Raw genomic sequence first — 17,815 nt, forward strand, 5'->3', positions numbered from 1 at the left:
TTCTCCCAGATCTTGCCTGGGCTGTCCTGGGTGGAGCCTCACCTGGAAAAGTGTTCTTAAGGGGAGGGGAAGGGCACACACATTCATGACATTGCAACTCATCTCTCTCTATACCTGGCTCCATCTTGCTGTGTAGATAATCTCAGTTGTCTTGAAGGTTAAAAAAAAAAAAAAAAAAAAAAAAAACCACAAAAACCTGTAACGCAGGGCACTTCCTGGAAGTTCCAGATGTAGGAAGTGCAAAGGGGTTTGGCTGTTTTTTTTGGGAGCTGGTTTTAGTGGCCTCAGTGTCTGGTTGCTCACTTAGCCAACGGTCCACAAAGTCCTCCAGGGCCCCTGCTCTGTGCTGAGTTCTGTGCTAGGCACATAGGATACGGGAATCACACCGGGGCCTTGCTGTGGAGGAGCAGACAATCCAGGCACTAGAAGCGGACACTTTCCTGCCTGGAGACGGAGGTGAGGTGATTTTATCTGAGCTGTCCAAGAGGCAGAAATGGTACGTTGCTATGGAAACACAGGGACCAGAGCTTGAGAGGGAGGGTCAAAGAACATTTTACAGAGGTGGGTGATTTTGAGCTAGGTCTTCAAGGAGAAGTGGGAGTTTTCTGGATAAACAAGATAGGCATGCGAGAGGGGGTCATGCCTGAGAGTTAAAACATATGAGGTCAAGACCACACTGCAGGGAAGGAATCAGACTTTCGATGCTTTAATAGGTCATGCGAAGGAGCGTGGATAATAGGCAGTCTTTTACTCATTTGGTCAGAGGGTCTACAGGCATGAGTGTGGGTATGTGAGCACATGTGATTTAGGATTTAGAAACTGTTTAGAGGGGCGCCTGGGTGGCTCAGTCGGTTAAGCGGCCAACTTCAGCTCAGGTCATGATCTCGCAGTCTGTGAGTTCGAGCCCCGCGTCGGGCTCTGTGCTGACAGCTCAGAGCCTGGAGCCTGTTTCAGATTCTGTGTCTCCCTCTCGCTGACCCTCCCCTGTTCATGCTCTGTCTCTCTCTGTCTCAAAAATAAATAAAACGTTAAAAAAAAAATTAAAAAAAAAAAAAAAGAAAGAAACTGTTTAGAAAAATAGTGGCAGGGAGACCAGAACGGGTTTTGCAGTAATTGAGGCAAGAGAAGTCTGGGCTCTATCTACTGCTTAGCTTAGCTGAACAGGCTCAGCTAGGGTGGGGGGTCAGGGAATAGAAAAGGTCTTGGCCTGGGGTCCTAACTCAGCCATCAACTCTCCGTGTAATCTCTAGCACGTCCCTGGCCTAACTGGGCTCTAGCTGCCTCATCTGTACATGTTTATTGACGTCCTTCTCTGTAGCAGCCTCTGTGATAGCTCGTGGGGATAGAACAATGAGTGAGACAAACACAGTTCCTTCTCTCACAGAACTCAAAGTTTATGATAAGCAGTTGCAGAACAAAGTGTAATGGTGGAGAAGTACTGGGGGCTATGGGATCTTTCAGAAAGGTCACTGAACCTGTCCTCTCCCACTGTTTGCATATGTCTTAGAGTAATGATGGACAACTATGTTTTGAGAGCATCTATTGAATCCGTCCCTTTTAGGCGGGGGAACAAGACATTCCCTGAAAGGAATGGATATTCAGTGATTGCACCCTGGGTCAGGAAATGTGGATTTGTCACTCAGGCCTTGGGTAGAGTGAGAAGGAGCATCTCTTTATGCTTTTCTCTCTTAGACCTCAACTCTGAGAGACCTAGTTAGAGCAGAGTGTGTCCCAGTCGTCTCTACCACAGTGAGGCAGGATCCTGGCAGAGCAGGAAGTCAGGGGCCAAGGTTGGGCAAGGTGGAAGCTCTGTGGTAGGTAGTACTACGTTTTATCTTCCTAAGTAATTCCTTTTGGCCCCCTCACCTTTCTCAAGTTTATTTTGCTTTCTTTCTTCTAACAAAAATATATATATATTTTTTAAAAAATATTTATTTTTGAGAGAGACAGAGTGCGAGTGGGGGAGGGGCAGAGAGAGAGAGGGAGACACAGAATCCGAAGCAGCCTCCAGGCTCTGAGCTGTCAGCACAGAGCCCGACACGGGGCTCCAACTCACAAACCAGAAGATCATGACCTAAGCTGAAGTCAGATGCTTAACTGACTTAGCCATCCAGGAGTCCCTTCCTTCCTTCCTTCTCTTTCTTTTTATTTATTTATTTATTTATTAAAAAAAAATTTTTTTTTAACATTTATTTATTTATTTATTTTTTTAAATTTTTTTTTCAACGTTTATTTATTTTTGGGACAGAGAGAGACAGAGCATGAACGGGGGAGGGGCAGAGAGAGAGGGAGACACAGAATCGGAAACAGGCTCCAGGCTCTGAGCAGTCAGCACAGAGCCCGACGCGGGGCTCGAACCCACGGACAGTGAGATCGTGACCTGAGCAGAAGTCGGACGCTTAACCAGCTGAGCCACCCAGGCGCCCCATCTTTCTTTTTAAAGATGTATTTGTTTATTTAAGTAAATCTCTACACCCAACATTGGGCTCGAACTCACGACCCTGAGGTCAAGAGTCACACACTCTTCCTACTGAGCCAGTCAGGTGCCCCTCCTTTTAGGTCTTTTTTAATATATTAGTTTCCTAGGGGTTGTCATAACAAAGCACCACTAACTAGGTGGCTTAAAACAATAGAAACTTCTCTCATAATTCAAGAGGCCAGAAGTCTGAAATCAAGTTGTTAGCAGAGTTGGTTCCTTCTGGAAGCTCTGAGGGAGAATCTATTCTAGTCCTTTCTTCTAGTTTCTCATGGTTGCTGGCAATCTTTGGTGTTCCTTAACTTGTGGAAACATCATTCCAGTCTCTATCTCTATCATTACATGGAATTCTTCCCCGTGTCTCCTCTGTGTCTCTGTGTCCAAATTTCTCTTATAAAGATACCAGGCATTGAATTTAGGTCCCACCCTAATCCAGTATGACCATATCTGCAAAGACCCTATTTCCAAATAAGATCACATTCAAAGTGCCAGAGGTTAGGACAGCATATCTTTTTTGGTGACCCAGTCCAATCTACTACACTGAATTTCATGTAAAGTTTTGTCAATCATTCTGATCTCAGTTGTGTTATGGCAAGTTAAGCAAAAATGTCCACTTTGGGCCCCAGCAGTGCAAGGGAGAGCAGTGTCCTTTGATGCCAGCTTGGTGGATGCAGCCATGAAGTGTGGGAGTCCCAAAGGAAAGGTGATTTTGAAGTAGTTTCTTGACGTAGTGAAGAGCAGGCATTTTAAGGCCAACTCCCTCAATCCTCAGGAGATTCTCCTTTTCCTGCTGTTCTTGGACAATCTCCATTTTACTTGGGATGCTGAGAGATTATGCGGATTTACTTACAACTACGCTTCCAAACTGGAAAGGGTTAACAAAATGAACAAAGAGTAACCAGCTAAATGAGAATGGAAATTCTCAATGAGCTTTTAGCATATTAAAAGCTCTGAAGATTCCTCCTGTATATGAATTCCTTTAACTGTAGAATCCAATGTTTCCTAAATGCAGTTGATCATGAAGATCTTTTTTTTTATGAAGATCTTTTTTTAAAAATATTTATTTATTTTTGAGAGAGAGACACACACAGTGAGGGTGGGGGAGGGGCATAGAGCGGGAGACACGGAATCCAAAGCAGATTCCAGGTTCCCAGCCTCAGAGCCTGACACGGGGCTCTAACTCACAAACTGTGAGATCATGACTTGAGCTGAAGTTGGACGCTCAACCAACTGAGCCACCCAGGCACCCTGATCATGAAGCTCTTTTATTTAGGACAATACTATATTAGTTATCTGTTCCTGTGTAACATATTATTCCAAAACTTTGTGGCTTAACAAATAAAAAGTTATCTTTCACAGTTTCCAAGGGTCAGAGATTTGGGAGTGGCTTGCCTGAGCAGTTTTGGCTTGGAGTTTTTCCTGAAGCTGCAGTCATGTGAAGGCTTTGTTGGAACTAGTGGAAGGTCTCAGTTCCACATTTCATGGGCCTCCCCACTGGGCTGCTTGAGTGTTCTCATGACATGGCAGCTGGCTTTCCCCAGCATCAGCAACCCAAGAAGCCAAGGTGGAAACTTTATAACCTAGCTTTGGAAGTCTCACACTGTCATCTCCATCATACTCTATTGGTTACACAAACCAGCCTTGATTTACCGTGGGAAGAGCAGGAGGTGAGGGTCATATGGGCCATCTGGGAGGCTGGTACCACAAATATGAATATTCATTTATTCATTCATTCAGCAGATATTTACTGGTGCCTGCTATATGCCAGACACTGCTCTAGACACCAAAAAATACAACCTCAAACACAACAGACACATCCCTATCCTCATGGAGCTCACATTCTAGTGACACCTCACTCAACATCTGCTTGAGAAATTTGGAAAATATTGCTTCACAGGGACACAGAAGAGTGAGAAGTGTGAATACAGAATAGTTAATGCCAAGGTAGGGGGAAACTCATAACACCATGGAAACTAGGGCTCCTGACCTCGGTTTGACATTCTGGAAAAGGCAAAATGATAGGGACAGAAAACAGATCAGTGGTTGCCAGGGGAAATAATTGGAGAACAAGGAGTGGTTGACTATAAAGGGGCAGCACACAGGAATTTTTAGCGTGGTGGAACCGTTCTGTATGGTATGGTAGTCAATATATGACTATGCCATTGTCAAAATCCATAGGACTCTACAAAGACCAAACTTAATTGTATACAAATAAAAAAACCCATATGTAACATATGAATTTAACTGTATTACAAATATATATGAAAAAGGTAGTGCGGGTGGGGGTGGGGGTGGAGGGAAAGCTAAAATAAGTAAATTTGGAAAACAATGTTTTGACTGGATGCTATAAGGCTATAGACAAAAGGAACCATAGGTTAAAAAAAAAAGAAACAATAGATCAATATTATAGTTGGAAAATTTGTTACAGTTTAACAATTCTGAAACTATTTAACATATATATTAGTTTTGAACAAATAAGTAAATGGAACATAAGTTAGATGAATTGTAGCTATGGGAAAGAAGTTTCTTATTGTCAGAGAAAGTGGGGAGAAAAGCTAAACAGAATAAACACTGTAGTGCTGGATTTGAATTGGGGGTACCAGTATGAACTCATGCTTGTTTTCTATACATATTTACATGGTATTATAGAATATATGTAATAGATCTATATATGTAGACATCATTCTATATAGAGCCATAAGCTACAGATATCTGTATAATATACATATGTATGTATGTGTATAGACATACAAAAAATACAGAGATAAATATAAAGTGTGTATATGTGAGCTAATACACATACATGTATTTGCTAGTTTTGCCTGCTAAGAATCCCGAAAGAAGGGGGCACCACATTAGCAATGAGCACACCTAACAACCAGATGTTAGGTTTCTAAATACCATTCTTCAATAAAAGGAACCAGGGTTCCTTGGAAAAATGACAAATTCTAGGGTTGGGGAAGGCATAACGCAAGATAATCCTGGAGCAAATTGCATTTCTAGAAAGTTAGGGCAAAAAAATAAAAATAAAAAAAATAAGGAGGGGATATCAAAAGGATGCAGGAGCCAAATCAAAAATGTCTCAATGGCCAGGGTGCCTGGGTGACTCAGTCAGTTGTATCTGACTTCAGGTCATGATCTCGCAGTTCATGAGTTCGAGCCCTTTGTTGGGCTCTGTGCTAACAGGTCAGAGCCTGGAGCCTGCTTCACGTTCGTCTTCCAATCTCTCTCTGCCCCTCCCCCACTCATGCTCTGTCTCTCATTCTCAAAAATGAATAAATGTTTAAAAAAACATTAAAAAATGTCCTAATGGCCAAAGTTGAAACAATTTGAGCAAATTAATAAATAAGAATATTAGATTATAACACAAGGAATAAAATAGGAGCACCTGGGTGGCTCAGACGGTTAAGCATCCAACTCCTGATTTTGGCTCAGGTCATGATCTCACAGTTGTGAGACTGAGCCCAGCATCAAGCTCTATGCTGAGCATGAAGCCCGCTTGAAATTCTCTCTCTCTTCCTCTCTCTCTCAAAAACAAAACAAAACACAACACAACAACAACACACACACACACACACACACACACACAAACCTCTGTAATGGTTGAATAAGTAACTCACTGGAGGAGAAGGGACAAGTTTCCTTTAAAGAGAATTTCAGGGGCGCCTGGGTGGCGCAGTCGGTTAAGCGTCCGACTTCAGCCAGGTCACGATCTCGCGGTCCGTGAGTTCGAGCCCCGCGTCAGGCTCTGGGCTGATGGCTCAGAGCCTGGAGCCTGTTTCCGATTCTGTGTCTCCCTCTCTCTCTGCCCCTCCCCCGTTCATGCTCTGTCCCTCTCTGTCCCAAAAATAAATAAACGTTGAAAAAAAAAATTTAAAGAGAATTTCAATTAATAAATGTATAAGGAGGGGTGCCTGACTGGCTCAGTGGGTAGAGCATGCAACTCCTGATCACGGGGTTGTAAGTTCAAGCCCCATGTTGGGTGGAGAGTTTACTAGGGGCACCTGGTGGCTCAGTCGGTTGGGTGTCTGACTCTTGATTTCGGCTCAGGTCATGATCTTGCAGTTCATGGGATCGGGTTCTGTGCTGACGGCCAGAGTCTGCTTGGGATCTCTCTTTCTGCCACTCCTGCACCCATGCTCTCTCTCTCTCAAAATAAAGAAACATTTAAAATAAATAAAAAAGTCTTTAAAAAAGTAAATGTAGATGGACTAACTTGTAATAGAAAATCACCATTAGACCATCACAGTAATAATTGCTACAGGCAAGATCCATTGATGAATGCTAAAATCAACAGGTAAAACTTCAAGGAAGGACAAGATATTTGCAGGCCTCAAAGTATCTGTTCCAAAATGTACTAATTACTGTGAGAGTTTTAAAATACAGTCCTGGGGCGCCTGGGTGACTCAGTTGGTTAAGCTTCCAACTTCGGCTCAGGTCACAATCTCACAGTTTGTGAGTTCTAGCCCCGTGTCGGGTTCTGTGTTGACAGCTCAGAGCCTACTTTGGATTCTGTGTCTCCCATTCTCTCTCTGCCCCTCCCCAACTTGTGCTCCCATGCGCGCTCTCTCTCTGTCTCTCTCAAAAATAAGTAAATAAACATTAAGAAAAATACAGTCCCAAATTCTTTGATACCCCTTGCTCTAGGAAATAGAGCTGATTTAATTCCTCTGAGCTGAGAGGAATTAAAAAAATGTTTATTTATTTTGAGAGAATGAGAGGGTGGGAACGGGGAAGGGACAGAGAGAGAGGGAGAGAGAGAGAATCCCAAGTAAGCTCTGCACTGTCAGCGTAGAGCCAGACATGGGGCTTGATCCCATGAACTGTGAGATCATGACTTGAGCCAAAATCAAGAGTCAGACGCTTAACCGGCTAAGCCACTCAGGGGCCCCAGCTTGTATTCTGGACTTAGCAACTTGTTCTAACAAATAGAGTATGGAAAGGGAAAAATAGCCACTTAACGGTAGAGAAACCAAGCAAACACCACTGTAACCGAGCAATCAAGGTTAACATCATGGGCAATAATTTATGTTGATATCTGAGGCCCCTGATGTGATACATTGAGAAGCACACATTACCTTTGTGATATTCTTTCCCAAGGCCCATAACCTTAGTCTAACCTAAACTGTGCAACATTGTACGAAAGACCTAATCACAAATCTTGAAAGGGGTTGAGATGTCAGGTTTCGTTTTGAGGAAAAACACATGCATATTTACATATTGGTGCCAGCAAGGGCAGGGAGGGGCAGTGCGTTTTAAAGTTTTGTGATTCTGTAACTTGTGGAGATGCAGCCCACGTACGTGCAATGCTCAGACCCTGAATCCATTCAAATGTGTCACAGGCATTCCACTGTCCACTGGACAGTAATCCTTGTTTTTTCCCTTGCCTCCACCTCCGCAGTTGCTGTTTGTGTCCTGGTCCAGGCTGGAGAATCTGAAGAAGAGACCTCCTTTCTTCCCAGTGGGACCCGGCTGAGCTTCAAGTCCTTTCCGGCTGTGCCCTGGGTGGGTGTCTGCCTCCTCTTCCAGACTGCCCCAGAGGTGAACAGTGTCCAGATTGCCGCGCAGGATTTCTGGGAAGGCGACTGACACCAGGGGGCAGCAGTAACAAAGTGGAAGGTGGGGTGGGCAGGAGGGAGGAGGAAAAAGCTTAGAAAAACAGGGCCCCTGTTCCTTTGTGAACTTCACATCTGATTCTCTTGTACATTTATTTATTTATTTTTTATTTTTTTAATGTTTATTTTTGAGAGAGAGAGAGAGAGACAGAGTGTGAGCAGGGGAGGGGCAGAGAAAGAGGGAGACACAGAATCGGAAGCAGGCTCTAGGCTCCAAGCTGTCAGCACATAGCTGGACGCCGGGCTCAAACCCATGAACTGCGAGATCATTACCTGAGCTGAAGTGAGACACTAACCAACTGAGACACCCAGGTGCCCCTCTTGTGCATTTTCTCAGACCACTGTTCACCAATTGGCTCCCACTTCTCAGAATCGTCAGTCATTTGGCCCTTAGTAATCATAGATTTGCCTTGTTAACTGTATTTTTAGGGTGCTTTCCCTGTTTCCCCTGCCAGATTGTAAGGTCCTGAAGAGCAGATTCCATGTTTGTATTTATAACTCTTCGTGCCTCCTTGTCCAGTGAATAATAAGAGCTGCAATTTTGTGATGCTTACTAGGGAAGTGCTTTATGTGTTTTAACTCCAAGTTTGCTGCAATCCCAAACCAAGGCTCAGAGATGTTCACTGAGGATAGTAGCGACAGAAATAGATAACAGGGGTGCTCACTCTGTTCTGAGCACCTCGTCAAGCAAGCCCTTCACATAGCTCATCTCATTTAATCTTCTCCCAACAGTCCTGGCAAGTTGTTCCTATTATTATCCCTATTTCATAGATGAGGAAACTGAGGCACAGAGGGCTTACGTAATGTCTACAGTCACAGCCTCCCAGGGACAACATGGGGTTTATCCTGGGGGGGACCCACCTCTAGGTCCAGTGACCTTTCCCACCATACTACAGCCAATTCCCTATCACACGGGTGAAATCAGATAAAAAATAAACATCCAGGTGAGGTGCCTGGGTGACTCAATTGATTAAGTGTCTGACTCTTGATCTCAGCTCAGGTCTTGATATCAGGGTTGTGAGAGTTCAGTCCCTGTGTTGGTCTTCCTGCTGGTCATGAAGCCTACTTAAAAAAAAAAGCAAAAAAAAAAAAAAAAAAAAAAGCTGTGGTTTGGGGCATCTGGGTGGCTCAGTCAGTTAAGCCCAGGTCATGATCTCACAGTTCGTGAGTTCGAGCCCTGTGTCAGGCTCTGAACTGTCAGCACAGAGCCGGGAGCCTGCCTTGGATTCTGTGTCTTCCTCTCTCTCTGCCCCTCCCTAGCTCATGCTCGCACTCTCTTTCTCTCTGTCAAAATAAACAAACTTAAAAAAAAAAAAGTAAATATCCAGGGCTCCCTTTGAATGAGGCAGCCAGACAGTCCAGAGATTGAACTTCAGACTTTTAATCAAAGGCCTTGGGATTCATGCTCCCTTTTGGATGTCATTCACTTTTTCTTCTTTTTCCTCCTCTAGTTTTTCTTCTCCTTCTCCTCCTCCTTCTTCTTTTTTAATATTTATTTATTTTTGAGAGAGACAGAGAGACAGAGTGTGAGCGGGGCAGGGGCAGAGAGAGAGGGAGACACAGAATCCAAGGCAGGATCCAGGCTCCAAGCTCTCAGCACAGAGCCCAACACGGAGCTCGAACTCACGAATGGTGAGATCATGACCTGAGCTGAAGTCGGACACTTAACCGACCGAGCCACCTAGGCGCCCTGGATATTGGTCACTTTGTAAGTAGTAAAATGCAGGAGTTGGACTGGTCCAAGCAGTGCCTGAAACCTCTTCTGATTCTAACACTCCAGGAGTTTATGTTGCAAATGGCAGTGTGCGGAGGGGAGCCTGCAGAAGGAGACCACTCACTTAGGATTGTTGAATAAATGACCAGACTTCCTTGCTCCTCTGAAGGGGTGGGGAGGGGAAGGGGTATACAGGCTGGTGTATGTAGAGATGAGACACAGAACTTGTTCTGAGCCCCCCATTGAGCCCTTTCCCCTCCATTCTTTAAGTCCTTTTAGGATGTTGCTCGGCCTCAGAGAGAGGTCTTCTTCATTCTTTGTCTCCCTGGTGGCAAAGGGCAGAGGAAGAAAGCTGCCAATGCCTTTGCCTGCGTGGGTGTCTGACCAGCCCCACACCCTGGCTGTGGTGACAAAGCCGTGGTACTTAGATTCAACCAGGTGTTAGCATGCTTTATGACCTCTAGCATGAGTGATGCTATAGAGCATAAAAGGTTTTTCTAAGGCAAAGAAAGTTAAGTTTCTATTCCATTTTGGATTATTTTTGTATTATTTTCACCATCCTGAAAATCCCAGCTCCTCCTAACTTAGCACCCCATTGGCAGCTGACCATAACCTTGCCTAGTTTTGGGGTCTCCCGGCTTTGGGTGGCCCTGGCTCCACTCTGTTTCCTGCCTCCTTCAAGACTCCCCATGATTTCTTTGAGGTTGTGGTTGGTCAGGGACCTTCTCTTGCTCTCCCAAGATATAACACACTATCACCAAAATTCTTGTTGGTTTAACTGTTCCTTAGCCACCCAAAATTCCATCCTAAGTATGCAGTTTACACTACTAATCCATCATCTAGCAAACATTGTTTTTACAAGGAATATAGAACTGAGGGAGAAGTGTTGGTCTCCGTAGGGATTTAAAAGCCATATGTAAGGGCGCCTGGGTGGCTCAATCAGTTAAGCGTCCAACTCTTGATTTTAGCTCAGGTCATGATCTCATAGTTTGTGAGATAAGAGCCCTGAGTTGGGCCCCACGATAACTGCGTGGAGCCTGCTTAGGATTCTGTGTCTCCCTCCCTCTCTGTCCCTCCCCCTGCTTGAGCTCTCTCTCTCTCTCAAAATGAATAAATAAACATTAAAAAAAACTAAAGACAGAGGCTACCAAGATATTTTGCATTTATTTTTAATTCTTTTAAATTTTTTTTTTTTCAACGTTTATTTATTTTTGGGACAGAGAGAGACAGAGCATGAACGGGGGAGGGGCAGAGAGAGAGGGAGACACAGAATCGGAAACAGGCTCCAGGCTCTGAGCCATCAGCCCAGAGCCTGACGCGGGGCTCGAACTCACGCACCGCGAGATCGTGACCTGGCTGAAGTCGGACGCTTAACCGACTGCGCCACCCAGGCGCCCCTATTTTTAATTCTTGATACAAAACATAGAAAACTCAAACTAAACTACACATTTTAAAAAGCTGACAAATAACCACAAACACTCCAAAACCCAGAAAAATAGCACGGTATTAAATAAATCATTAACTGCTTAATGTACAGTCTGTATGACTTATAGCTTTGTGTGGCCATCCCAGGTGAGGTAAAAGGAAAATTTTTGAAAGCCCTTTCGGCACAGGGATAGCAAACAATAACTCAATTCGGTGTGGAAGTTACCGCAAGCCACATAAATCTATCACAATTAATGTATCTCCAACCCACCTTCCCTTTTGCTAGACCCCAAAACTGCCCTTAGGCAGTCACCTGCCACAACGTCACCAATGTCACCTGCCACAAGCGGAAGGGTGACAGAGGAAAGTCTGAAGGAAAAGACACAGTAGTCTTACACACTGGGGTTAAAATATCTTTTGCACATTTCACAAAAACCTAAGACCGTCTGAATACACGACAGGGGTCTGTGCTCTGGAGCGCCCCCTCAGGCCTCAGCTCCCTTAGACACACAGCACATGTGCCTCTGGTGGGTGCTGGCTGGTGCGCAGGGGTAATCAGCAACTGGATGGTTCACCCCAGCCCTCCCTCTCTTGCACTAGGCTTTATAGAGTTCCCTTTTATATGTCTTGGACCTAGTTCCATATTAGGACAATTCTATCCCCTACTTCTTTTGAATGATAACATTCCACTGCATGAATGAACATCCACATTTAGATGATTTCTAATGTGCCGTGACAAATGATGCTGCAAAGAGTACTCATGCTCCTATTTTTTTTTTTTTAATTTATTTTTGGGACAGAGAGAGACAGAGCATGAACGGGGGAGGGGCAGAGAGAGAGGGAGACACAGAATCGGAAACAGGCTCCAGGCTCTGAGCCGTCAGCCCAGAGCCCGACGCGGGGCTCGAACCCACGGACCGCGAGATCGTGACCTGGCTGAAGTCGGACGCTAAACCGACTGCGCCACCCAGGCGCCCCTCATGCTCCTATTTTTTTTATGCGCGTGTGAGAATATATTTGTAAAACAGATTCTTAGAGTGTGATTGCTGGGCTCCAGAGCATATCCAATCACAATTTAATGGACACTGCTAATTGCTGTCCTTGGAGGTTGTGAGGATATGCCAGCAGGGTCCAAGCATGGCCAACAGTGTGTTAGCAAACATTGCTAATTCTTGCCACTCTGTAGGTGAAAAATCTTGCTATAGTTTTAATTTGCATTTCTCTTATTAAGAATGAAAGGGAGGGGCGCCTGGATGGCTCAGTCAGTTGAGCAGCAGACTTCAGCTCCGTCATGATCTCCCAGTCTGTGAGTTTGAGCCCCACATTGGGCTCTCTGCTGTCAGCACAGAGCCTGCTTAGGATCCTCTACCCCTTCTATGCCCCTCCCTGCTTACATGCTCTCTCTCTCTCTTTCTCTAAATAAAACATTAAAAAAAAAAAAAAATGAAAGGGAGCATCTTTTCATGTATTTGAGAACCATTTATATTTCTTCTTTTGTGAATTGTTTATATCTTTGTCCATTTTTCAGTTGAGTCGATCTTTTTCTTATTGGTTTAAAAGAGCTGTTTGGATATGAAGGAAATCAGGGGCGTCTGGGTGGCTCAGTTGGTTAAACAACTTCAGCTCAGGTCATGATCTCATGGTTCGTAAGTTTGAGCCCCACGTGGGGCTCTGCTGACAGCTTGGAGCCAGGAACCTGCTTGGATTCTGTGTCTCATATCTCTCTCTGCTTCTCCCCCACTCGTGTGTGTGTGTGTGTGTGTGTGTGTGTGTGTTCTCTCTCTCTCTCTCTCTTTCTCTAAAAATAAATAAACCTTAAGAAAGAAATTTTAAAAAATACGGGTGCCTGGGTGGCTCAGTTGGTTAAGTGTCTGACTTCGGCTTAGGTCATCATCCCAAGGTTTGTGGGTTCAAGCCCCACATTGGGCTTACTGCTGTGAGCGCAGAGCCTGCTTCTGATCATCTGACCCCCTTCCCCTCTCTGCCCTTCCCCTGTTTCTGCTCTCTCTCTCTCAAAAATAAATAAAATGTTTTTAAAAATTAAAAAAAAATAACTATGAAGGAAATCAGTTCTTGGTTTGAGATGATTGGCAAATCAATTTTCTCAGCTTTTCATTTGTCTATTGACTCTGCTTATGGGGTTTACATTCCAATGGAAAAAAATTCTGTATTTATGCAACTGTATATATATATATATATATATATATATATATATATATATATACATATATATATGATTTTCTTTTTAAGTAATCTCTACATCCAACTTGGGACTTGAACTCACAAACCTGAGTTCAAGAGCTGTATGCTCCACCAACTAAGCTGGCCAGGCATCCCTATGTGACTGAATGTATTAAACAAGTTTTTTTTTTTTTTTTTAATGTTTATTTATTTTTGAGAGAGAGAGAAACAGACTGTGAGCAGGGGAGGGGCAGAGAGAGAGGGAGACACCAATTCTGAAGCAGGCTCCAGGCTCTAAGCTGTCAGCACAGAGACCAATATGAGACTCCAACTCACAAAGCACGAGATCATGACCTGAGCCAAAGTTGGACGCTTAACCAACTGAGCCACCCAGATGCCCCTAAACAAGTTTTTAATGACTTCTGATCTGGTGTCATTCTTAGAAAGGCCTGCTTCTTCCAAACACAATATTTAAAAAATTCTCCCATGGTTATGATATTTTTATGATTTCATTTTTAATATTTAAATATTTGATTTTTCAGGAATTTATTTTGCTGTATGAGGTGAGGTGTGGATATTTTATTTTATCTCAGAAGGCTACCCCATTGTCCCAAGACCTTTATTGAAAAATACATCCTAGGGGTGCCTGGGTAGCTCAGCTGGTTAAGCGTTTGACTCTAGATTTCAGCTCAAGTCATGATCTTGTGGTCATGGAATCGAACCCCTGGTTGGGCTCTGAGTTGACAGTGTGAGCCCTGCTTGGGATTCTCTCTCTCCCTCTCCCTGTCCCTCTCCTGCTTGTGCAAAGGAGCTCTCTCTCCTTCAAAACAAATAAATAAACATTAAAAAAAGAGAGAAACATACATCTTATCTTCACTGAAAAGCTATCTTTGCCATATACTAAATTTCTGTATGTAGTTGCTCTTCTTTTCTACATTTTTGGTCTGTTCCACTCAACAGTTTGTCTATTCATGTGCCAAGTTGCTAATAGTAGCTTTGTGTGTTTTGATTTCAGACTTCTAGTTTCCGGAACTGTGAAAGAATACACGTCCGTTGTTTTAAGCCACTCCCTGGCTCCATTCCCTGCTCCCCCCATTGGTGGCAACTTGCTGATACAGTGACAGAGCTGGGATTTGAAGGAGAGTCTAAGTGTGCGCCTGAGCCTGAGTGCTGTGTTCTGAATGGGAGTGCACAGGTATTCAGCCCTGCTCCTGTGAGAGTGTGTGAGGGGAAAAGTAGGGGAAATTAGTGAATCCCCAATTTCCTTGGGCCTTATCAGCCTGTGGGTATAGGTATGGGATGAAGGGGCATGCTGGCCATTCTGTGTCCCTTCCAGTTCTCCTCTTTGCTCTCCAGTACCCTGCTCTGTGTCCAGGAGGCTGACCTCAATGTCCTGCCTCAACCCTACTTCCCTGCCCTTTGGCTTCTGATTGGGTGTGGCCAATGCCAGGCACTGGCAGCAGGTTGGAAGTCTGCTCCCTCCGTCCTGGGTCGCAGCTTGTCAGTGGCTGTGTATCTTCATCTGAGGCCACAGCTCCTTCTGGTGGCCCTCTACAGCTCCAGCTCTGGTCCATTAGTTGGTTCCAGTAATCACATCTTTCCCTTTCCCTTTCAGGCCTCTGGTGGTAATGGCTTTCCCCACACTAGCCCTAGAGTCTCTTACTGGTTTTCCTTAACCCTGCCCACATCCCATAAAGATCCATTCTTTAGATGTCCTTCAGCCATCCCTTTTGAAAGGACCACATGCTTCCTACTGAGATCCTGACCAATATGGGGAGCCATCACTCTCTCCCGGAGTAACTCCAGTTTCTTTGGCTCCTGCCTCTTCTTGCTTGTTTGGAACGGGCCGACCATTCTTGGTGCCTCTGGGAAGCCACTTCTCTTCCAATGGGAGCCCACCAGGCCAAGCTGCTCTGGATTCTGGCAAAGTCAGGGAGGTGCCTGTCTCCCCACTGGGTTATTCCCACAAGCAGATCCCAAGCAGGCTGCCTGGGTCCTAGGGCTCCCCACCCCCCCATCTCCAGAAACTGGAATAGGCCTGTCTGTCAAGCTTACAGGGCAGGCCCCTCCTTTAATCTCCAAGAGCTTTCTCTGGAGGCTTCTCATTCTTTATGCAAACAGACTCCAGGCTCCAGGGTCCCCTGTTGCCAGACATGCCGAGACATATCAGATATATTGCATTCTCCTTAGACTTGAGCTGGGATCCTTCCATACAAGGTTGGGAAGGTAAGTTTGGGCCAGGGCAAGGAAAGCCTCCAACACAATTGAACAAATTTTAACCTAATGTTATAGGCAAGGAATCACCAAACATATTCATGCTGGGAGAGGCTTGGATCAAACATTAAGAACTTTGCACATTGCCATCCCCATGCTCTTCCTGTTCTCCCTCTAGCTGAAATATCACCTTGCCAGAGAGTCCCCATCAAGGCACTCTGCATTTATTTCCTTGCAGACCTTGCACACTTTGCTTTATTTCCAGTACAACATTTGTCATTCCCTGAAATCACAGCTGTTTTCTTCTTTCCACGAGGGCCAGGAGTCATGTTAGTCAATGCTATACTGCCAAGGCCTGGCTTATAGTAAACACTTAATAAATGTGTGTGGAATTTGTTGAATGAATGAATGAGTTTGGCCAAGTGAATGAATTTAGATGAGGAAGCCCAGAGAGGTCAAGGACTTAGCTACCTGCTTAATCATGCACAACTCATCACTGGCAAAGTCGGGACTAGAGCCAGGCTATTTAACTAAATCCGATACATCCAGGAGGAGAGGGGAGAGGAGGAGGGCACTGGTTAGCAGGGAGGGTGAGGAGAGCCTGGTCTAGGAGCCAGGCTGGTGGCAATGGGAAAGAGGGCGTCTCTGGGAAGGTATGGTGACATATTGGCCAGAGGTGAGGTGGGGACGAGAGACAAGATCTAGGAAGGGAAAATTAAAATGTATAGGGTATCTCTTCTGTGCCAGAACATGTGCTAGGCATGGTACCTGTATCTGTGCATCTGTGTGGTCTGATTTACAACCTGTGCGGTCTGATTTACGACCTGTGCTGTAGGTATTATCAGCCCCATTTTTATGAGCTGAAGAAATGGAGGCACAAGAGTTTAAATAAATTACCCTCTTTTATCCATTTATCAAGTACCTGACTCTTCCGCCCTCTTTCCATCCTCCTTTGAATTTAGGATTAAACCAGAGAGTTTTCCTTGAAGATGCCACTGTGTGTGGGGTCCACAGTCCGTTAGAAAAGGGCAACAAGAGTTATGTATTTATTCAGGGAAGAGCAGGAAACAGGGGGGTAGTGGCTCTCACCTTGCTTCAGAGGAGAAACTGAAACACAAGAAGGCAGGAGCCTCTTCTGATACCGGGAGAGCAGACAGAGGTGGCAAGAGGGGAGAGGACCTGAAGTTCGCCCTGAGGGTCTTTTGCTTCAAGGTACTATAAAGAGTCAGGACCGGGACACAGATGGGGCAGAGCAGAAGATTGTGGAGCCAGAGATGACACAGATCACCTTTTCCTTTTCTGGATTCCAGTCTAGGGAGAAGCAGGGGTGGGACAGGATGGGCTGGATTCCAGTCTAGGAATAGTATGAGGATACTGGGAGTAGTATGAGAGTATGAGCCCCCTCCTCTCCCCAGTTGGGCCTCTTCCTTGCAGTGGGGTGCTCTTGGCCCCTTGCCTGCCTGGACACAAACACAGCATGGCCCGACAGCCCAGATGTTCCTGGGCAGGCTTAAATTACAGTCCACTGCCCTTTGTCCCCGTAGGTACTACACTTGTGCCTGTCAGAATGCGGGGCTCATTTTGGGTTTGTAAAATAAAGGGCACTGGAGCCCAGGACCCAGACTGTGCCCTCCACAGAGCCAGGTTCTGTTCAGGCCCCAGGGCTGCATAAGGTGTTCTTTGTGCCGGGGATGCCTCCGGGGCCGGGTGTTGGAGGCGGGCCCCCAGCCCAGAGCTAGTCCCTGACCACTGATGCCAAGCGGTTGGCTGTGGATCAAGGGTTGAGGGAACCCTCAAAGCCTGCGTTACGGACCAGACCCTCACTCCCATCCTGAAGCCCCGCCCCCCCCCCCCCCCCCCCCCCCCGGCATTACTCAAACTTGCTAAAAGGGGCTTTCATTAACCACGCCAGTCTGAAAATTCAGGCTGCTCTCCCCGCCCCTCCAGCCCTGGGGGCTTCAGGAGGGTCTGGGCTGCCTGCCAGCCCCGGCAGTCCCCAGACTTGGGGGTGGGGTGGGGAGGCGGTGCTGTTACCCTCTGCTTCCTGCTAGGTTTCCAGCCCGGAGTTTCCTCAGGCCCCGGCCTCCCCCGCTCCCCACCCTGCTCTTCCTTAACCCTTTCCTCCGGGGAAGGAGTGGCACAGGTCCGGTTCTCTGCCTTTTCGGGGAGGGCTGGGAGGGGCGCGGTGGG

Source organism: Lynx canadensis, chromosome B3, assembly GCF_007474595.2.
Source record: "Lynx canadensis isolate LIC74 chromosome B3, mLynCan4.pri.v2, whole genome shotgun sequence".
NCBI lineage: Eukaryota > Metazoa > Chordata > Mammalia > Carnivora > Felidae > Lynx > Lynx canadensis.